Raw genomic sequence first — 23,486 nt, forward strand, 5'->3', positions numbered from 1 at the left:
GATGGGGCAAGGTTTCCTTGTAGGTGCTGAGGTTTACCTGGAGGCTAGACAGGACGTGGCTAGGCCAGCAGAAAAGGGACTTGGGAACTCCCTCCCCTTAACCAGCTGCCCAGTCAATCCATCAACCAACAGGGACAGGGACCAGCACTCCCCAGAGGCCCAGTCCCAGATGCCATATGATCTAAGAAGGTTTTAAGGCCAGCAGCCTGGTGACTTCTGGCCCTCTGGGATCTTTGAGTCCTACACACATCATTTCATTAACCTCATGTCAAACCCCACGAGGTAGGTGGCGGGTGTCAGCATTTCACAGACGTGCACATTGCTGTCGGGAGGAGGGAAACACCTTGAGATAGTTTCCCTGGCTAGTCTGCTGGTGACCTAGGCTTCCAACCCAGGTATGGCCAGTTTTATGACTGGTTTTAAAATCTAATTCTTACATGCAGGAATGCTATCCTCTCTCTCCCAAGCATTTTTTATAGTAAAAACCTTAAAATCTAAGCTGGATTGTCCCAGCTGCCCTCATGCCCCCCAAAACACCAGTGTAGGCCAACATCGTTAGTGGAGGCCCAGACCAGGGTAAGTGAAAAGTTCCTGAGTGTTTTGGAGGCACACCTGTATGAAGCAGGGGTTCAAGCATGTGAATTTCAAAATGGTAGGGAAGGAAGGCAGGGGCAGGGTGTGTAAATGGGGGACAGGAAGTGAAGGACATCAGTCTGAGTCAGGCTGCTCTCTCTTGAACATAAGTTTTTTATGGCGGGAGGTAGATTGCCTTTTCTTAGACTTGGGAAGGCTGGATTGAGCCCTGCTCCCCTCTGGCTGCTTCCCAGCCTGGGCATCCTTCAGCTCCAAGGCCTCGTTGAGCTTTAGGAACATCTTGAAGCATTCATGGCCATGGATCTGAAGAGTGAAGTATTTTTCATCCAGTGGCTTCTTCTTTGGCTTGATAGAGGAGCTGGTGCTGGTGGGCAGTGTTCGCTTAGTGATCCTCCCCGAGCCTGGCTCAGGGCAAGGCTCCCACTTCTTATGGAAATTGTCTTCCTCTGTACATCTGTGTCTCCCAGGACAAGTACAAATATGCACCTCGAAACTGTTGTGTCCCAGCGGATTACCATTGGAGTCTTCCAGTGTGATGATGGTGAGGATGGCTTCCTGCCCCCCATGCAGGAGCTGTTACACATGAGGTTGAAGTGGATGGTGGTAGTCAGAACCGACCTCTGGTGGCTCATAGGGCACCCCACGCTATGTCATAGAGTGATGGTGTCCTCCAAATACTCAGCATGCAGGTTTCCTCCCACTGGATGAGGTGCTGAGGAGGGTCCAAGCAATCGCTATAGTCAGAGCGGCACTCAAGGTGGGGGCAGTGCTTCACGACCTCCATCATATGCTGACGTCTGGTAGATGGCCATGGTGTGAACACAGGTGCTTGGCGGGGGTGTTGAGGTGACCCACAGCTGCACTGGACAGGCCTTTGCCAGCTGGCAAAACAGCATGTTAAGTTCAGGGGAGTACGTCTAGGTGACGAACTTGGCTGTCCCAGAATGCAAGAAGCCCAGACAGAAACGATAGGTGCTGGGTAGGTCTTCTGAGAAGGGACAGAGGATGACAGCGTCCAGGAGGTGGCTAGTGTAGAGGCTTCTGATATTCCTTGAGCCCCAGCTTGGCTTTCTAGCCAGTCTGCAGCATCTTCTGGGAGTAGTAGATCGTCTATTGCCTCTGCTGCTGGGGACAGTGAGGGGAACAGAACCAGCTTCTCAGGAAGGAGTTTCCCCAAGTATGAAAACGTCCCTTGACTCAGAGGGAGCTCAGTGCTGAGATCTGACTGAGGCTCTTCCATTGCAGCTCCAGGGAAGGCAGTCTGGCTATGGAACCTCAGGGAAGTGTGTAACCTTCTTGGGAAGGACTCTCCAAGTCCAGAAAGAAGGTGCCCCCAGAGCCCAGCAGCTAGCTGTGCCCAGGATGGTGGCTTCTGGCTTTTGACTCGTTAACATTTCTTCCCAGATAGTTATGCATCATCTTAGTATCACAAAGTCATAGCTAGAAAGAATTCCAGAGATGGTTTAATTCAAACTTTTCTTTTTATAGCCAGGAAGTTTCAATTCAGAAACTAGGTGACCTGACCAAGCTAACAGGGCTAGTTAGTGGCAGAAAACAAGGGGACTAAGACTGAAGCTTGGATCTCATCTGGATCTTCCAGTTCCCAGTGCTGCCTCCCTTCACTTGCCATCAGGACATAAAACATGCTTTGTCTGCAGGGCTGGGGCCAAGCAAATTCTCTGGGTAATTCTTTAATGTAGGATTTTAAAGGCACGTCATGAATAGCGTTGGGTTTGGGGAGAAAGTCAAGGTTAGACTTCTCTTTGCAGCTCATTCTTTTCTTCCCTGACTGATCCCGAGCAGGATTTTTCTGTGCATCTTTGGGTTTTTAAAACTTTTCTGCACACCGTCTGTTTCCTGTAAGAAAAAACTTTGACCATCCCAGAAGAGCCCTTCCCCAATCACTTGTTCTTAAATTGAAGTTCATGAACTCCCTAAGGGCTGGTATTGTCAGGGGTCATCCATGTGGTAGCATGTATCTGAACGTCATTTTTCCTAATGGCCGAATAATAATAGTCCATCGTGTGTATATGTTTCAGGTTCTGTTTATCATCCGTTGGTGGACACTTGGGTTGTTTCTGTCTTTTGGCTGTTGTGAATAATGGTGCCTTGAAAATTTGTCTGCAAGTATCTGTTTGAGTGCCTGCTTTCAGATATTTTGGGTATATACCTAGGAGTGGAATTGCTGGGTCATATGGTAATTCTATGTTGAACGTTTTGAGAAACTGCCAAACTGTTTTCCACAGTGACTGCCGTTTTACAGTCCCACCAGCAATGCACCAGGATTCTAATTTCTCCACATGACTTCCTGTTTAATGCTATGTGTTTTATCCTGCGTTTAACACATCGTTCTGAGGAGGGAGCCCTTGGCTTCAACAGACTGCCAGAGAAGCCCACGGTACAAAGAAGACTAATAACGCTCCAGTCTGCAGTAGATTCTGGAAAACCCCCGGGATGGGAGAATTCTTGATTGAGGAGTCAAAGGCCTTCTGGTGGAAGAGGGTTGTGAGGTGGGGTATGGAAATTCCTAGTAGTATTTTAATCTTTATTAAAAATACTTAAAATTGCTTGCTAAATGAAGATACTCATATTTACTCATCTTAAATTAATAATGAATATGCAAGTATTGGAAACCCTGGTGTGTAGTGGTTAAGTGCTACAGCTGCTAACCAAGAGGTTGGCAGTTTGAATCCGCCATGCACTCCTTGGAAACTCAATGGGGCGGTTCTACTCTGTCCTGTATGATCGCTATGAGTCAGAATCGACTCGACGGCAATGAGTTTGGCTTTTTTCATGCAAGTATTGATTTTCATTTACCATTCCTTGCTCAATAAGTTGTTTTTGTTAGGTGCTGTCGAGTTAGTTCTGACTCATAGCGACCCTGTGCACAACAGAACGAAACACTGCCCGGTCCTTAGCCATCCTTACAATCGTTGTTATGCTTGAGCTCATTGTTTCAGCCACTGTGTCAGTCCACCTCGTTGAGGTTCTTCCTCTTTTCTGCTGACCCTGTACTCTTAAGCATGATGTCCTTCTCTAGGGACTGATCCCTCCTGACAACATCTCCAAAGTATGTGAGACGCAGTCTTGCCATCCTTGCTTCTAAGGTGCATTCTGGCTGTACTTCTTCTAAGACAGATTTGTTCATTCTTTTGGCGGTCCATGGTATATTCAATATTCTTTGCCAACACCACCGTTCAAAGGCGTCAGTTCTTCTTTGGTCTTATTCATTGTCCAGCTTTCACATGCAGATGATGTGATGGAAAATACCATGGCTTGGGTCAGACGCACCTTAGTCTTCAAGGGTGACATCTTTGCTCTTCAACGCTTTGAAGACGTCCTTTGCAGCAGACTTACCCAGTGCAATGCGTCTTTTGATTTCTTGACTGCTGCTTCCATGGCTGTTGATTGTGGATCCAAGTAAAATGAAATCCTTGACAACTTCAATCTTTTCTCCTTTTATCATAATGTTGCTCATTGGCCCAGTTGTACTACTACCTAATTTCACCAAGACACGTTCAAATTCACTTTGCTTTGTTGGAGATGACAACTGCGATTTGGTTTCCAGATATTCTGTGCCTTTCTGATTTATGACTTGGGAGTTTTCGACTCTTGTCTTTCACGTCAGTGATCCTACATCTCATGTTCTTCTCTAAGCACCTAGGACCCACCATCATCTCAGATGCAGGATAATTTACATGCCAGGAATACAAAAAAGAAAAAAGCTTTAGATTTTTTTGTCTTCATGGCTCTCCACAGAAACCACTGTTGTTCTTCAGGGAACTCATTTATTTCCTTTTTCTGTTTGCTACCCCAAGCTCTCCCTTTTTCTAATTATCCCTGAATAGGAATGACTAGAGTTTGTATACATTGGAAACAAAATTCTGATTTTTGCCAGAAAGTAAAAAGAAGGAAATTTGCGTTTACATGATATTTTGGATACATGGGACGTAACTTTGTTAGGGCTCACTGCATTTTGAAGATCATTTTCCTGAAAAATCCCTTGATGGGTACCATGTGACAGCTTACCTGTATTTAGTACCCTGGTGGCCTTTCTTGTTGAATTTCACCTTCTGGGACCTTTTTGGGTATGGACCAGAATCATATTTGTTCTAGCTTTAGTGAAGCATAAAAGTACCTTTTCTTTGCAAGGTTATCATTTAGTTTATTTAATGACAGAAAAAAAGTCGAATGTTTGCATTCTAATCCTACCACACCACTAAGTTACTGAGAGATTTTGGGGGCATCAGTGATTTCTCTGAATTTGATTCCTTGTCTTAAAAATAAGCAGGGGGGGCGGTGGTGGTGGATAGTAACTCTTTAAATTCTTCCTATTCTCCAAACCCTGTGACTGTCAAATTCTCTCTGATGCTCATACTAAACACATCCTAGAACTGCTGGCTAGTTGGGGATTCATTTATAATCAGTTAAAGTGAGGACCAGGAAAATTATTCTTTATTTCTGCAAATCACTTTGTGGTTTACAAAACTATTCTCTAACTATCCCTTTTTACTCTCTCTTCTGTTCCTCTGAGGCCAGCAGCATTGACATCACCTGGGAACTTCCCAGAAAAGCACAATCTCAGACCTCACCGTGTCCTCCTGAGTTAGAATCTACATTTTACCAAGATGCTGAGGTGATGTGCACGCACAGGGAGTCTGAGAACTGCTGCTTTGTCTCATTCTGAGTCTCCTAATACGGTCGCGATGAGTTGGAACCAGTTCACCAACACCTAAGAACAGTGACAACAGTGACCCTCGGAGGAAGACGGGGTATTTTACAGATGAGGAAATCAAGACTCAGAGTTGTTAAGAAACTAAGTCAAGGTTGCTGTGCTTGTGTCTTCTCCAAAATTTCTTGCTCTAAACCTTATGCAGCCAGGATGCTCGTTAGATGTGAGGATAGCAAAACTTCATGTCACATACTTTGGACGCGTGATCAGGAGGGTCCAGGTGGTGAAGAACATCATGCTCGGAAAAATAGAGGGTCACCCAAAAAGAGAAAAACCCTCAATCAGACGGATTGACACAGTGACAGAAAGAGAGGGCTTTAACATAGCAACTATTGTGAGGATGGCACAGAACCAGGCAGTGTTTCATTCTGTTGTACACAGGGTCTCTGTGAGTTAGAATTGACGGCACCTAACAACAACAACAACACACCTAATGCTCTCTTCCTGATTGGGCTGGAGTCAGCCTTGTACAACAGAGACTCCTGGCTGCTGAGCAGTCCATGTGGATAGTTCTAGCCAACTAGTGGCTGAGTTCTAGCCAGCATAATGTGAGTGGAAGTAGGAAGTACTGTGATCCATTTCTAGGGAAAAGAGACAAACTGAATAACACCCATGCAAGCTCCTCCATTGTGTTTTCCACTGCTAGCTGGCTTGAAAGGAGAGGACTCCCCAGGGCATCCTTGGTCTTCGAGGCACAGGGGAGATTGGTGTACCCACAGGCATCTGGTTGCAGCAGGGAGTCATGCCCTGAACAAGGCAGGTGGTTGTCAGCTGTCCCCTGAGTGTCTGTGAGGAAAGCATGTTCCTGTTCCCTTGAACGCAAAGGTGGTTCAGTTCTGCAGCTGGACCATGGGGACCCAGTGCTTTCAGTTGTAAGGACTGGTAGACACCAGTTGGACCCCTGTTGTGGGTGGCTAGGTGATGTGGGTGGAGCCACCAGTCCTCAGGCCCCTGATGTGGGTAGGTGAGGACCCTGTTTAATAGGCCAAGCAGTGTCAAACATCAAAAACCTACGTCCCCACCACACAGCTGAAACAGTTGAAATCACATTTCGAGCAGGTACATTTGCAGTCTACCAACAAGGGCCTAATCTGAAATGGGCCCACACAGGTCCCTGCAGGGGTTAAAGGTATTCAAAGTCTGCCTAAACAGGACCTGCTTCTGTCCTGAGCTGGCACATTATCTTTTCTCCCAAGGCCGGGGGAATGGCTCAGAGTATGCAGCAGGACCTGTCTCAGGCCCAGGGAAATCGACAGCCACCGAAGCCGGCTTGGGGGCTGGCGGTGTGGTAAAATAAGTGCAAGTACTTAGCTTTTGCCAAGAGTGCTGTTCTTCTCTGGTTGGGGAGATGTGAGTAGACTGTGCGGCCCGCTGTCTCTCCCTGAGGAACCCGCATCCCGTACATTACCACCAGCTCTGCTGTGGTTGTTCTGGGGAATTGTGCCTGAGTGGCGCTGGTTCCTGCCGAGTCAGGTCTGGCAACTCCTTGCCGCTTCTGAACCATCTCTCCCTCCCCCTGCTGCTCAGCTCAGTCCAATTTCTGAACTTTGCCTGTGATGTTCAGGGCTCCTACCTTCTCATATATATAAACCTTTCACTTGTTTTTTTGGTCTTTGTTGTAATAGGGATCGCTGGAAGCATCTAACTACTCCACCATCTTGGCCCCGCCTTACCCTAGAGCAACCTTAGAAATTGTTTAGAGATGGCAAGACTGTTGTCAGCCTGGGTACCTGGATCACTGCATTGAGAAAGCCCACCACAGTGACGGGTCTGTCATCTGTCCGGTATGTGTACAGGAGCCAGAAGTAAACTTTTATAGAGCTTGAGACACTATGTTTGGGTCTATTTCTTAAGCGCTTAGCCAACTCTAACAAATACATTCGAGCAGTGACCTAGTACTTGAAGCCGTGGGTCTTTTGGCCTAATGCATTCATTCATTTTTTTTTGTCTCTGGCAGTTGGTGATTGATCGATCGTGGTCCAGCATGCAGAAGTGAGTGTGTGGTGAAAAGCAGCAGAGCTGATGAGTTGTGAAGACGTGTGTTTGAAGGCTGCCACACTCCCTACTGCAGGGTAAGGCAGGGGCAGTGGCTGCCATTGTTACTCTGACTTTGCCAAGTCATAGGGACTATTGTGTCTCCAGCCTCTCGAAGTTACTGCAACGGGATGCCCTGCCTGTGAAAAGTTCCCAAAGCATCTGTTGATTCAACTCATAGACACCATGCTAGTCAGTAATTGTGAAGAGAAAACCATTAGGTTTTGGGTGATAGGATGGAATTCATTATGTGCATTGAAATATCTCAGGCATTATTAGGGACTTCTTTGTATGAGATGTGATTTTCCTAGGACCCGGGAAGGGTTGTTGGGCCTTCCTGAGGTGTGTTGTCCAGAATGGAACCAGGTCTGATTGCCCTTTTCCTTTACCCTATCAGGTTGTTAGCTCTGCCAGCTCACATTCCCTCAACCACCATCCTCCTTCTCCGTGGATCACTTTCCTTAACTATTCTTTCGTTAGTTACTTTTTCTAGAAAAGAAACAGCTTGCCAGAGAGTTGAGGATTCCAGGTTTGGTGGATAATAGCATTAGCAAAGCACATGGTTCTGCCAGTTCCGCTTTATCCTTCGTCAGTGGTGGTCACATGCCATTTATTCATCTCTTTACAGTTCCTAGTGATTCAGGTAGGGAGCCCTGGTGACACAATTGTTAAGCACTTGGCTGCTAACCATAATGTTGGCAATTCGAACCTTCCCAGTGGCTCCATGGGAGAAAGACCTGAGAATCTGATGGCACCTAACAACAGTGAATCAGGCATTGGCATTGGGAACATTAATTATGACCAAGGCTGGCTTTGAACTCTCATTTGTGCTGAAGATTTCTGAGTCCAGAAGGAGAAAGTCACTGTTTGGTGTCCCCTTCTGAGAGTCCAGGTGGAAGTCTGGGAAGAAGGGGTAGAAAAGATACCACATCTCTTTCTGAGCTCTCCAGCTTCTGTAGCTTGAACTCAAATCAGACTCCTTGAAGAGAAATTTACAACTAATAAAATCTAGGCAGAGCCAAGCGTGATTTGGAAAGAGGGACAGAAAGTGAAAAATTAAAAAAGAAAAGTTGTATTCAGCTTGAAAACTGTTTGGAGTGTTGTCTTAAGCTTCCTTTAGTACTTTGGAGCCCTTAGTAGATAATGTCCCATTGCCAGCCTCAGACAGAGGGCGACCAGAAAGGCTGATGTCCTTAGATGCCTCACATGGCTTGGTAATAAATGTCATTTACTGAGCAAAACACACAACTAGGGGGTGTAGATCTCTGGAGATTCCCATCAACATACATCATTACTGCTCTGGAGTGACGCATGTGTGTGGGGATGAGTAAAGCAGAAAAAACGCAGCTGCAAGAGCATGTCATCAACCGAAGACTCCAGGTGAGCAGCCAGGCACAGGCAGAGCACAGCTCAGGGGATGGAGGTTGCTAAGGAAAGGAGCTGGTCCTGCCAGGTTTTCTTAGTAAAAGAGAAAGAGTTGGGCTTTGTGAGCTCTACTCGTTTCCCTCTATGACTCTCTGTATCCTCTGTTTGAACAGTAACTAAAAAGCATAGCATGTCAGAAATAGCAGTAGACCAGCATGTGTAAATGCTGTACAATGATAAAATTGTAGAGTAAGCCATTCTTTAACTATCAGTTAGGGGCCAAAGAACGTAATCCTAGAGATACCAGTAGACCAGAGTTTCTCAGCCTCAATGCGGTTGACATTTTGGTCCAGACAGTTCTTGTAGAGGGGTGGGGTCGGTTGTTGGAGGATGTTTAGCAGCATCACTGGCCTCTGCCCACTGGATGCCAGTAGCACTGCCCCCTTCCCCAATCGTGACAATCAAAAATGTCTCCAGACATGCCAGGTGTCTACAGGAAGGGGGCAGGGGCACCAAAAGAGCCCCAGTTGAGTGACTACAGTGGGAGATACAGGAATTTAATCTTGCTCTGAGTTTCTCTGGGACTGTATTTTAATGATTTAACCTCATCATGCCTCAGTTTCCCGACCTGTAGACACAGTCTAAGGAAGTAATGTGCATAGTACTGTGTGGCAACTAGGGGTTCTCTAAGTGCTCGGAAACAATACCTGCCTGCCCCCCACATTTGCAGGACCCAAAGATCACTCTTAATCTTTGTGATGGCAGTAAGTGAGGGGCAGTGGGAATTCGGAGAAGGGTGAAGGCTCAGTGGTGTGGGAAATGGTGAAGAGTACGGGCATCTGAGTTTGCTTGAAGACATCCTGTCCTAGTTTATTGTGACAGTGTATTCTGGATGAAGGCCTTCTTTTGGAGAGGAAAGGAAGGGGAGGGTGGAGAAGGCAGGAAGGAGGCTGCTCAGAAGAGCAGCCAGGAAAGTGCACTCGATGGGGCGATCTTGTAGTGTGAAAGTGAGGCATACATAAGTAGACCAGAGGACACAGAGAAGTAACCCCCAAATCAAAATATATTTTCAAATGACTGCTGATACAAAAGAGTTTTTGCAGGTAATTGAGGAAGACCAGAGACTGTTTGGAGCAGTCTCTTTGTTCTAGAGCCTTTACATTTCTGTCTCCTCTCTTTTGGAATATGGAAAAAAGATGTCTTCACATATGCTTTTGATAAACGCTTTACTATGATATGTGTGTTCTTTTGTTATTGTTCAGAAGTATGTGTTGGAAAGGTGAAAAAGGCTGTAATCCTGATCCAGACCCGAGTGATCTGCATTATTTTGATAGAAAGCACCAACTCGACTCTAAGGCAGGGTCAGTGCGGGGATTAGACATAAACTATCCTGGCGGGCTTGCATTCACCCTTACTGTGCTTCTGGTCTCTGTAGCATTAGATACACTTACAGAGTTTCTGACAAATGTGGACAGATCTTCGATCTAATACGTGGAGAAGCCGTCTTAGACAGGTAGCCTTGTTTATTTATATTCTCTCTACGCTGCATTTATACTACTCGATGTTAAGTTTTAACTAGAAGAAAGGGCACTTCTGTGTAGCAGAAAGGGGACAGTGAGAGAAAGTATTTTGCTAGATAGGTTGGTGTCTTAGTCATCTAGTGCTGCTGTAACAGAAATGCCACAAGTGGATGGCTTTAACAAAGAGAAATTTGTTCTCTCACAGTTTAGGCGTCTAGAAGTCCAAATTCATGATACTAGCTCCAGGGGAAGGCTTTTTCTCTGTGTGAGCTCTGAGGGAAGGTCCTTGTCATCAATCTTCCCATCCTAGGAGCTTCTCAGTGCAGGGGTCTTGGATCCAAAGGAAGCGCTCCCCTTGTGGTTGTGCATTCTTGGTGGTAGGAGGTCTCTGTACTCACTTCTCTCTTTTATATCTTGAAAGAGATTGATTTAAAATACAGACTATTTTTGTAGATTGTGTCTTGCCTCATTAACATGACTGCCCCAATCCCACCTCATTAACATCCTAGAGGTAGGGTTTGCAACCCATGGGAAATTCCATCAGATGACAGAGTGTTGGATAGTCATACAATACTGGGAATCATGGCCTAGCCAGGTTGACAAACATTTTAGGGGGGACACAACTCAATCCATGAGAGTTGGTGTTTGAATAGTTGAAGTTTTCATTCTAGTGCTACTCAGAGTGTGGTCCTAGCAGCATCAGCATTACTTGGGAACTTGTTAGAGATGTAAATGTTTGGGGCTCAACCCAGACCTCCTGAATCAGAAACTTGGGGTTGGAGCTCAATAATCTGTGTTTTAACAAGCCCTCCGTGATTCTGACGTATGCTAAAATTTGAGAGTGCTGCTCTTGTGATGCGTGATATGGTGAAATCTTATGCATAGTGTCTGTGTGTGTATGGAGGGCAAGGGTTAAGGAAGTGTTTTATCAGGTAGTCAGAAGATGAGTAAGATTGTCTTCTCACAAACTTTTGGATTATTTTCCTGGTCCATGGTGTAATCCTTTAACTATGCTGTCTAGTACACTAGCCACAAGCCACATGTGGCTATTTATATTTAAACTAACACGACTAAATACAATCAAGAAAACTTATTCAGTTGAACTAGCCACCTTTCAAGTGCTCAGGAGCCACATGTGCTTGGCGCTGCCTTATTAGAGAGCAGAGATGTAGAGCATGTTCATCATCACAGCAAGTTCTATTGGACAGCACTGTTTCAGCCTGTAATGACCCCTGTTTGACTCATACAGGCTGGAAACCCCCAGTTGGAGGATGGTGTGTTCTAGTTAAGTCAAGACCTCAACTCCTTTAAAGCAGAATTGAGTATCGGACTTCTGTACCCTGGGGAGACTTTCACTTTGTAGTTGTATCTTGGTGAACTTTGTATCTTGTGCTGACATCTGCCTGGTATAGAAAGTGCTGTGTGTCTCTGTCCCACATAACTGAGTGCACTGCTTCTAAAACATTTGCTCTTTAATCTGCTAAGCTGTCTCTTTCCATTTGGTCTCCCCATGCCCTGACCAGCGGTGGTAAAGCTTGTTTGTGCAGAACGTCTCTTTGAATACTGCCTAGAGCTTTATAAAGAATCTGGAAGAGGTGGCAAGAGAATTTGACGGCTTCTGTTTCCCCAGCGTGGCTCAAAAAACTGTTTCGCAAGAGGATATTAATTTATAAACTTAATCTGTGAAGAGTTATCCTCTGAAGAATTAATCTCTAAAGTGAAATTTCAACGGATGTATTATACCACAGATTTAGTAATTAAATCCTTTAGCAACATGGAGAAATTTTCAGTTGATACTCTATTGCTATTATCAAGCAGCTCTGGTGACGTAGTGTTTAAGTGCTCAGCTGCTAACCGTAAGGTCACGGTTGGAACCCACCAGTTGCTCACACGGAGAAAGATGGGGCAGTCTGCTTCCCTAAAGATTACAGCCTTGGAAAGCCTATGTGGCAGTCTACTCTGTCCTGTCAGGTTGCTCTGAGTTGGAATCGACTCGATCGCAGTGAGTTTGGTTTTGTCATTGCTATTATCAACAATAGCAATAATTATTTAGTTGCTAAGAAATTCTCCGAATTAGAACAAATGAAAAGATGTGGAAATGCAGTGTTTAAAAGATGAAATTGAAAGCTAACTGGGCCCATGGGAGGGGGTATGAGAGTAAGAACTTTGTGTGCCTTTATCATTATTGCTGGAGGTGAGGGAAGGAGGTGCATAGGGGATCACATTGACCTTTGGACAACCTTAACTTGACTGGTTCGCTTCTGAGGGAGGATGCTGCTTATTCTCTTTCTGCTCTTCTGTCTGTAATTTGCCTTTCTTACCCTCTTTTTTCTGCTCAGAATGTTGGAGGGGGCCCAGTATTTCTCAAGGACGGTGTATTGGCGTGATTTATCATTATGTGGAACTGTCCTGCCCATTTCGGACATTTAGCATCCCTGGTCCCTTGATGCCCATGTTACTCCAACCTAACGAAGTCATTGTGTCAACCAAAGATATCCACCCCACCTGCAGTACACATTTCCAAATGCCTGTGATTGAGAATTACTGGCTGTTAAAGAGATGAGCTTGGTGTCTTTTTTGGGAGGGAGAAGTGATTAGATTTGGTGAAGGTGCAGGTGCTCCGAGGGGCTGGATCATTAATTTTTGACATGACCTGGCTCCAAAGAGCTGCTTCTCGCAGTGCTAGAAGTGATGCTGGGAGCTGATTTTGTTCTATTAGACTAGAAGAATTGCGTTCTGCTACTGCAAGACTTGGACCGAGAGGCTCAAAATCAACAGAGGCCTCTGTTACTGCCAAGGAGGGACCTAACTCATGAGCAGGGAGATAGTTCCTGGTCTGGTGCCACTCCGGGGTGTGTCTGCACTAACACTGGTTGCTCATTCGTACTCTACTTCTTAGCCATTTACATGACATGGCGTTTCCATTTAGGTGTCTCTTCTGGGGTTTTTCTGCTCATGCTCGCCATTCTTGCTCCTACTACCTACTGATGGTCTGTGTATGGACCAAAGTCCAAGAAAAGACTAGGCCTGGATAGGTTCTGTAGTAGCTATCATCCGTTTTGGCCTAAGCTCTTAAACCAGGCAATCTTATGGATGCTGATACCTTCTCCTGGTCTGTCTTAGTCATCTAGTGCTGCTACAACAGAAGTACCACAAGTGAATGGCTTTAACAAAGGGAAATTTATTTTCTGACAACCTGGTAGGCTAGAAGTCCAAATTCAGGGCGTCAGCTCCAAGGGAAGGCTTTCTTTCTCTGTCGGCTCTAGAGGAAGGCCCTTGCCCTCAATCTTCCTCTGGTGGAGGAGCTTCTCAGGTGCAGGGACCTCAGGTCCAAAGGACAGGCTTTGCTCCTAGTGTTTCTTTCTTGGTGGTATGAGGTCCCCCTCTCTGCTAGTTTCCCTTTCCTTTTATCTCGTGAAAGATGAATGTGGTGTAGGCCACACCCCAGGGAAACTCCCTTTACATTCAATCAGTGATGTGACCTTAGTAAGGGTGTTACAATCCCAGCTAATCCTCTTTAACATAAAATTACCATCATACAGTGGAGGAAACCACACAATATTGGAAATCATGGCCCAGCCAAATTGATACACACATTTTGGTGGTGGAGGGGGACATAATTCAATCCATGACGTGGTCCAAACATTTGTGGCCTAGGGCTACTTGCTTCAGTAACGGCTGTGGCCATGGCAGTTTTCCTAGAAGAGAGCAGTGGTAGGATAGACTGATAAAATAAACCGGTTGCCCTTGCATCATTTCTGACTCATGGTGACACCATGTGTGCAGAGTAGACCTGTTCCATAGGGTTTTCAATGCCGTGAGCTTTCAGAAACAGATCAGCAGGCCTTTCTTCCAGGGAGCCTCAGGGTGGCTTCGAACTACCACCCTTTGGTTAGTAGTCAAGTGCTTAACCGTTAGCACCACCCAGGGACTCCATCTTTAGTATGTTGCTGTTGTTGGTCACCGTCAAGTCGATTCTGACTCATAGCAAGAGCGTGCGTGCAGCGTAGAAATGCTCCGTAGGGTTTTCAAGGCTGTGACCTTTTAGAAGTAGATCACCAGGCCTGTCTTCCAAGGTGCCTCTGGATGGGTTCAAACTTCCAACCTATCAGCTAGTAATCAAGTGCATCAGCATTTGTGCCACTCAGGGACTTCTCTCTCTGGCATAGAGACCCTGAATTGTTAACTTCTGGAATCAATATAAATAGCATTTGTGGGTTATGTGCAGCGTAGAGAATTGGAAGATGATTCACAAAACTTACGTGCTCTCATGTTCAGTAGCAATTGGGGAAAAGCATAAGTCCTTTGTTTTAATTGAGACGATGGGCTGCATCTCAGTATAGAACAGTAGGGAAATTGCTAGACTGGATGATTGGGAAATGGGGAGTTGTATTTTCCATATGGATAGCCTGTTTTTTCCATCTGTCAAGTATGATTCTTTCGGCCACTTATGTATCCCATGAGAATAATGCCTAGGTGACTGTCTAAATGTTGAAAGATGTTTTGACACCTCTGACAAGTGTTGTTCAACAGCTGGGCTTGTAAGATTCCAGTTCTGACAAAGAAAATAACTTGGCTTATTAGTCTAAAAATAAATTCCGTATAAATGTTGTCATTTTGGGGATTACTGTCTTAGAAAGTGTAGTTTAAATTTTTTTATAGTGGGTTTTATTCATGTGGACAAATGAGTGTGACTTTACAAGGGAATGCATTATAATATCACAGAAGGCTCTGTCCTGATTCCTGATTCTGTGTCAGGGTAAGAACGACGGTCCAGGTTCCACTGGGACCAGCACAGCTGTGAGCGGGGTGATCTGTGGCAGCACAAAGAGCTCATGATGTCGACGAATTCATTTAACGCTCTAACACTGAATTTTCTCACCGAGTAGCTGGATCCCCGTGGCACTAACAGAGAATCAGTCGGCGCTTCCTTAGAGGGATGGAGCTTTGTCGATTGGGAGTCAGCAGAGAAGGGGTGCAGCAGGGCTTCTCCAGCTGGTGGGTGAGGAGAAAATGTAGTTTGTTACCCAGGGGTGGCCGGGGTCAGCTTTCTCACCCAGCTGCTGACTACCAAAGTGAAAAGAACAGAGAGGAAGCATTTGCTCCAGTTGCTCGTCTTTCTCTTCTTGAAGATTCCTACACCCTCTATGGAATTAAAAGAAAAAAAAAATGAGAAGAGAAAAAAGTACAGAATTATATATAGTTCATTTGGATTTATTCCTTTTGAATGGGAAGATTGATATATAGATGATCACGTGTTGCCAGAAGATTAAAACCTTTACTTTTAACTGAGCATTAATCTTGCAGGCTAAACTAGATAAAAATAAAGCAGCTCGAATCTGTGGATACATAATTTTTATTTTTTACAAAAATAAAACAAAATTATCATTGTTCCCGTAGGATCAGGAATTAACTTGCAGTAACCCTCAGTGAAGATTCTGTAGGAATGGTAAAGACATCTGCTCCCTCCAGGATGTAAAGAGATCCTGAGAGATTCTGAAAGATGGCTGAGAGCCTAGAATCTTGGATCCTTGAATCCTGTCCTGCCACAGGCCTCTCCCTGTGAGACCCCTGAGGGATAAATGTGCACCAGGGGAAGGACTGTGGGTGCAGATGCTTGATTGAGGACCTGTGACTGAGAACCCCCGACCTGGTGAGCCACCCCACCCTTCCTATGAGGCCTAGGAAGGGGCAGTGCCTCTTGGTGCTCTCTCTCCTGAGCCCATCACTGGCTGTTGCCTTGGACTTCCAAACAAGTAAAGCTGTGGCTGATTTAATGTTTTTAAATGTGACCCGTTCCTAGCACCCACCTCCTTCGAGGGGGCATCAGAAACAAGGAAGAAAGCAGGCAAGGGGGAGGATGATTCTCCTAGCTATCAATAGCTTTCCCTGTTCCATGAGAAAGAACATTTATTGATCACTTTTATTTTTCCCTTCTCATTTTTTTTTTTTTTTTTGTGCTTTAGGTGAAAATTTTCACCTGAAGGTAGTTTCTCGTACCAAAATTATGCACATATTGTTATGTGACCCTAGGTGCTATCCTTAAAATGTGATCATACATTCCTCTTTTCCACCCCAGATTTCATGTGTCCATTCTACCAGTTCTGTCCCTTTCTGCCTTCTCATCCCACCTGCAGACAGGAATTTCCCATTTAGTCTCGTGTATCTACTTGAACTAAGAAGCACAGTCTTCACGAGTATCATTTTATGTCTTATAGTCCAGCCTGTTCTTTGTCTGAAGACTTGGCTTTGGGAATGGTTTTAGTTCTAGGTTAACAGAGAATCTGAGGGCCATGTCTTCTGGGGTTTCTCTAGTCTCAGTCAGACCATTAAGTCTGGCCTTTTTATGAGAGTTTCAGATCTACACCCCACTTTTCTCCTCCTTCAGGGACTCTCCGTTTTGTTCTGTCAGGGCCGTCATTGGTGGCTGCAGGGCACCATTATCGATCACTTTTGAACTTTTAATTTTGGACAGTAATAAAATATTTGCCAAATATTAAAGGTCAGGACATTATTTAAAACCTGTTGCCGAGTCAGTTCCAACTCATGGCAACCCTATAGGACAGAGTAGAACTGCCCTATAGGGGTTCCAAGGAGCACCTAGTAGATTCAAACTGCCGAACTTTTGGTTAGTATCCGTAGCCTTAAACACTACACCATCAGGGTTTCCAGGAAATATTTAGAGACCCCAATTTAGAAAAGAGGCCAAAATCCCATTTTTACAGTCCTGGATTTTAACTTTTTCTCCCTTCTAGAAAAAGGTATCTCCAAATACCCCTTTATCTTTTCTCTTCTTCCATGAATGCTGTTACCTTGTTTAGGTCCTTTAATCTTTTGCATTTTCTCTTATGTCAGTCCTTTATTTCCAGAGTTTTGTGGTTCCCAGTGGGCTGTAAGACAAAGTGCTTCTTAACTGGGTATAAAGGCTGTCCCCAGGCTGACTGCAGCCTCCCTTTGTTTCTGCTCTTTGTATGCACAACATGTCCATTTATCCAAACTGGCCTGTGCCCCCCTCTCTCCTTCCTGCATAGGTATCCCCCTCCTTTTTTGTGTGTGAATATTTGATGGCCTTGATAAACCTTGGACTTAGTAGCTGGGTGAGTCTGTATTCCCATCCTGTCTCTATCAGTTTTTAGAAATGTGATTTTGAGCAAAGTATTTAATTTCACTCAGCCTTAATTTTCTTTTTTATAAAATTTATTTTGTTGTAGTTGTTAAGAATATACACAGCAAAACATATGCCAATTTAACCTTTACTACATGTACAATTCAGTGGCACAGATTACATTCTTTTAGTTGTGCACCCACTTTCACCCTCGTTTTCTGAGTTGTTCCTCCCCCATTGATGTAAACTCACTACCCTCTAAGGTTCCTATCTGTTCTTTTGAGTTGCTCTTGTCAATGTGATTCCGTATAGATAGATCTCCAAAGAGCATAATGCTTAGGCAGACCTTTTTTTACTAGTTAAGCTAAACTATTGTCTGGTCTTCAGAAGACTTCAGGGGATATCTTTGGTGTAAGTTTTAAAGATTATCTCAGGGCAATAGTTTGAGGGGTTCATCCAGCTTCTATGGCTCCAGAAATTCTGGATTCCATGAAAATTTGAAAATCTATTTTTCATTTTCCCCCTTTTGATCAGGATTCTGTTATAAAATCTTTAATCAAAATATTCAGCAATGGTAGCTGGGCACCATCCAGTTCTTCTGGTCTCATGGCAAAGGAGGCAGTTGTTCCTGGAGCCAATTAGCCACACATTCCATATCCTCCTCCTATTCCTGTCTGTCCTTCTTTGTCTGTTGCTCCAGGCGAATAGAGACCATCTGTTGTGCTTTGGATGGCCACTTGAAAGACCCCAGGCACTGCTCAACAAACCAGGTGGCAGCAGAGAGACACTGTTATTGGCCAGTTAATTGGGATATCCATGACCCTAAACCTCCAAAGCAGAGAAGCAAATCCCATGAGGTTTTTGGCTACACATGAGCAGCCTCAGCAGCTACTCATTTTTGTTTTTGTAAATATTATTTTCTTATTTGCAGGATGAGAATCATAATACCTACTTGATAGGTTGCTTGTGAACATAAAGTGAGGTGAAGAACTTAGTGTGGCCTTGGGGATACTCTCCCACCCATGTCCTCTTTTTGCCTGTCTAGCACAGAGCTCTGAATAGAAACTCATCACACGTGCTTGCTGATTAACTTATTGATGATCGGAATTTCAGGGCTGGTCGACATCTCAGTTCTTGATTAGTTATCTTCTACCTGCCACTTTCACATCTTCTCTAACCACATCTTTCTGTGACAGGATCCTAGCACCCCTACCCTATCAGTATGCACCTAAAGGTCCATTGCCCACCCCACCCCCAATGATTATGGAAATTATGTTCGTGCCCACACATGGTGTCCTGCATGGTATATCTACCCGTATCAGCAACTGACAGCAATTTCACAGCCACTCTGCATCCTCGAGCACAGATTCGTTTGCTCAGCGTTTGTTTCCTCTCAGGTGTAGTGAGATTTATCGTGAGTGTAAAATGCTAAGGTTATAGCTGTCATGACAAGGAATACTTCTTTAAAACAAAAGGTTTCTAAGGCCCAACCAATAAGCTTTTTATTCCAAACATCACTTAACAAAATGCAACGTGACATTAACGTGATAGCTTGGACAAGCCCAGAAAGTTCATTTGAGCAGACTGCCCCATATTGATTCTCAGCGATAACACGCTTAGCCTGAACAAGCCTGCCAGTGTTACCAAACAGTGATGCTCTCCTGGCAGCTCTGCCCACCTCGGACTGGCGCTGAGAGCACATCAGTGTTTCTTTTCATCCTTCTTTTTAAAACATCATTTTCTACCTCTTGCTCAAATGATTGAAGCTGTATGTTACACCTGTAAATTTTGGTTTCTCAAAGCCTACCTTATTCTGCCCCTTTTCCTTCTTTCTTACTCCTCCTCTTTCTCTTTTCCTTGTTTCTGTACCAAAATAAAACTTTTAAATTCTTTTCCATTCAAGTAACCATAACTTCGGAGTTTTGCTTGTATTGCTTCTCTAGTTTGATCTGTTGGCTTTCAGTTATTAGCTTGGCCTGGTTAGCTTATATATATGCGTGTTCTCATTGAATTAACTTCATCTCTCTGTTTTCCTCCTGAGTTTATTGCTGAGAGACACTGAACACAGCTTCTTGGACTCTTCTCCCTTCCTTGGTCATTCATGTGTATTGCTAATTGGATCCTTACCAGTTGTCAAAATATTGTAATTTCCTCTGTTTTTACCTCAGGCTCTGAGGGAAATATATAAAAGACCATAGGAATAACCGTGGTGTAAAAAGATCCAGCAGAATACATTACTCTTCCCAGATCCCTCTTTTGGAGAAGAGTTAAGATAGATTATTTTTTAGACTCATAATGACAAATATTATCCAGTGTAACTTCTTTGAATGGAGAGGTCTTATGGGCTGGCAACAGGAACCCTGATCTTTTCACTGTATAAGCACTGACAGAGGGGAGATTGCCAGTGTTTGAGTGAGTTTAGGGTTAAAGAAAAGGAAGAGTTGTAACAATAAACTATGGGCCTGAGTTGCCCTAAATTACTTGTTATTCTTTCTGAAGAAAAGGCATCAGTGCCTGAGCCCTGTATCCTTCCACACTAGAAATATTCATAGTTGGAGGGAGCAATAAATGCAGCCTTTGAGCAAGATGAATTTTTTTAAACTATTGATTTTGAATTTTTAAAAAGTTATTAATATAGTGACCGACTGGAGTCCCAGTGGAGGATCCCAGACAGATCAGGAGAAAAATATAGAACAAAAAATAAAATTCACAAAAAAAGACCAGAACTGTTCTGACAGGGACTGGAAGAACCTCTGAGATTGTGGCCCTAAGACCCCCTTCTGGCCTGGAGCTGAAGCCATTCCCAGAGACCACCTTCATCCAAACAGTAGACAAGCCCATAAAATAAACAATAACACCTAAAAGGAATGTGCTCCTTAGAACAATCAATTATATGAGATCAAAAGGACAGTATTTGCCCAAAACCAAAGATGAGAAGGCGGGAAGGGGTAGAAAACCGGAATAAAAGAAAACGGGGAACCCAGGGTGAAAATGGGGAGAGTGCTGACACACAAGGCCATGAAACACTTTATGTGCAAACTGTTGAATCGGCATCTGATTTGCTCTGTTAACTTTTCACCTAATGCACAATTAAAAAAAAAAAAAAAGCTATAAAGTATGAGAAACACCACTGCTGTCGAGTCGATTCCGACTCATAGCGACCCTATAGGACAGAGTAGAGGGGCCCCATGGAGTTTCCAAGGAGCGCCTGGCAGGTTTGAACTGCCGACCTTTTGGTTAGCAGCCATAGCACTTAACCACTACGCCACCAGGGTTTCCAAAGTATAAGAAAGAATAAGAGAAGTAAAAAAAAAAAAAAAGAATAAATGGAAAGAGAGATGTACAGGAGCTCAACTGTTACTGCTTCGCTGACTCGTGTTACAGGTTAGGTTGCCTAATCCGCCTTCATTTTTTAATAAACCTCTATTTCCTGCTGTGTGGGCTACTCAGAATCCCTCTCCCGCTCCTGGGAGCACTCTCCTGTTCTCTCCTAATTTAGGAAGAAGATCTGGCAGGACAGAACAGGACTGGCTGGTTCTCTGAGGATTTGCTCCTGAGGGAAGATCAGAACTGGCTTGCAGCTCTCCTTTAGTCTAGGGCTGGAGCTCACCCCCAGCTCAACCACAGGAATCACTGCTGCCTGGCACTCTCCCTGCCACACTTTCCTGTCTGGAGTTCCCTTCCTGGCTTCTGTTGTTTGACTGGGAGGGCAGGCCACTTTGGCACCTACAAGCCCTCTTCTCTGGGGCAGGAGGAGTGGGTGAGGAGCGCTCCAGAGGGAGGAGAGGCTGAAGGAGGAGACCAAGAGGTGCCAAGGACAAAGCCCTGATTGACAGTTCTGTTCCAGGCCTCTCTGTTTACCTCCTTTTGCTTCTTTGGGGCCACATCTTGGTTGGGAGCAGAGGCCTTTGTTACTTAATAGGGTGTTTTTTTCTCCATTACAGAGTTTGTCTCCACAGTAAGGCAATGAGGTCTCTACACGGCAGGGGCCATGCCATGCCCTTCTCTGGCATCCTTTGTGTCCCCTGCTCTGTGTGATGCACATAGCAGGAGCTCAGAATATGGGAGCTTCGTTATATTAGTAGTTTCTGTTTATAGTCTATCTTGGTCCCTTCCCCCTAACTTATCTATAATTCTTAGATTTTTTCTTCAGCTTGCCTGGCTCTCCCCAGAGTGACATTTATTTTTCTGGAAGGTTTCAAATTTTCATGCCTCCAAGGCAGCCTGGGAAACCGTGGTGGTGTAGTGGTTAAGTGCTGAGGCTGTTAACCAAAAGGTGGGGAGGTCAAATCCACCAGACACACTTTCAAAACTCTATGCGGTAGTTCCACTCTGTCCTCTAGGGTCGATATGAGTCAGAATCCACTCAATGGCAATTGGTTTTGTTTTTTTTTCCAGGAAGGCATTCTGCGTTAGTATCAGTTTGGCCATATCTGACTTTATCTGTTGAGGTGGATCTTACTTTTCCTTGTCTTGTATCCCCATGAAAAGCTTGTAATCTCAGGAGCCCCAGTTTTGACTTCAGGGGCTTCTTTTCCCCTTCACTATGAGGAGATGGGACGGGTCTAGGTTTTTCCCACCAGGTCTCACTTAAATTGGCTGTGTGGTCACCTCTCTGTGTAGTGTACTCTCACCCAAATAATTGGGAGAGTCTTCCAAACTCCTTATACTCAGATCAGTTACTCTGTTCCTTAGGTTCTCAGTCATACTCGTGAAGTCACTGTTTTCATTAAAGTTGTACTGTTCCTTCATCCTAGTTGTTCTGTGCGATTTTTCCCTTTCCAGCCAGATCCATTTCTTGGACGGGCAGGGATGAGACATAATTCTCATGTATCCTTACTCACCCTTTTTCTCCCTGTAGACCAAGTACAAGACTCTGTTCAAAATAGGTGACCCATAAATATTTTAACCTAATTAGACCCAGGCATTTATAGAGTTCAAAAAGAAGAAGAAAAAAAAAAATGGCCTTGATACATTAACATTTTAACAGACTCTGGAGATCATCTGGTATACGACCTCATTGTTTGGTCCATTAGTTTATTGATTCAGTTATCCCTTCATCCATTTGCTCATTCATTCATTCACCTTTTTGTGCTAGGTGCTGTGCAAGGAGCAGGAGATATGAGGTGAACATCTGCGTGGAGCATACCATGACATGCAGAGGACAGACACCAAAGAAATAATTAAATGTCTGATGAGAAATTGAAGTATGTAGAGCTACAGAAAGGAGCCCTGTTAGCACAATGGTTAAGTGCTGGGCTGCTAACTGAAAAGTTGGAGATTCGAACCCACCACCCACTTTGCAGGAGAGAAGACCTGATGATCTGTTCCCGTAAAGATTAGAGCTTAGGAAATCCTTGGGGTGGTTCTGCTGTGTCATATAGGGTCGCTATGAGTCGGAATTGACTCAGTGGCACACTACCACAGCATAGCTTCAGAAGTCCACGTGGGAAGCTGGCTTAGGGTCCGGGAGGACTTTAGTAAAAACGTGATATTTCAGCTGAGGATGAGCAATGTAGGCGAGGACAGTGACTTGCCCACGGCCAGTCAGTAGCTTTTGTGTAGCAAACCTTGGGCTGTGACCCAGATTTTGGGGTCATTCCTTTGAATTTCAAGGAGATGCTGTAAAAACACTCATCATTAAAGTACTGTAATTTTCTTGACTTTCGTTGGATCAGACAACTTAGCTTTTCCATGAAACCCTTACTCCTTACATCTGTCACAGTCTTCCTTCCTGGCTACTTATGAAGCAATATACAGCGTCCCTTACCTCCTTCTGGTGTGCTCACTAGTTTCACTTCTGTCATCTTTCAACAACGCAGTAGTTTATGTCCTGCATAAGTTTTAAGGTTTTCCAATTCCCGGTAACCCTTTAGGGTTTTATTTTAAAACTTGTCCTATAGCGTGGTAAATATTAAAAACCCAGGATTTATAGAAACTGAGAGTGGCCAAAAGATAAGTGATGAGCAAGTAAGAACTTTTTTTCTTTCATAATTTTTATTGTGCTTTAAGTGAAAGTTTACGAATCAAGTCAGTCTCTCACACAAAAACCCATATACCCCTTGCTACACACTCCCAATTACTCTCCCCCTAACGAGACAGCCTACTCTCTCCCTCCACTCTCTCTTTTCTCACC

The 23,486-nt window shown here is 44.4% G+C and overlaps 1 long non-coding RNA gene and 1 pseudogene across 1 annotated transcript in view; one reads left to right on the forward strand and one right to left on the reverse strand.

Moving 5' to 3' along the window:
* Positions 1 to 540: 540 nt before the first annotated feature.
* On the reverse strand, positions 541 to 2,539 carry LOC100670118 (cellular tumor antigen p53-like; annotated as a pseudogene).
* A 4,375-nt stretch (positions 2,540 to 6,914) lies between these two features.
* LOC111749344 (uncharacterized) overlaps positions 6,915 to 23,486 on the forward strand; it is a 63,549-nt gene continuing 46,977 nt past the window's right edge. The window contains exons 1-2 of the long non-coding RNA XR_010319502.1: positions 6,915 to 7,110; positions 7,284 to 7,398. This is a non-coding gene — a long non-coding RNA (uncharacterized LOC111749344). The remainder of the gene's footprint in view (positions 7,111 to 7,283; positions 7,399 to 23,486) is intronic.

This window comes from Loxodonta africana, chromosome 27 (genome assembly GCF_030014295.1).
Source record: "Loxodonta africana isolate mLoxAfr1 chromosome 27, mLoxAfr1.hap2, whole genome shotgun sequence".
Taxonomy (NCBI): Eukaryota; Metazoa; Chordata; class Mammalia; order Proboscidea; family Elephantidae; genus Loxodonta; species Loxodonta africana.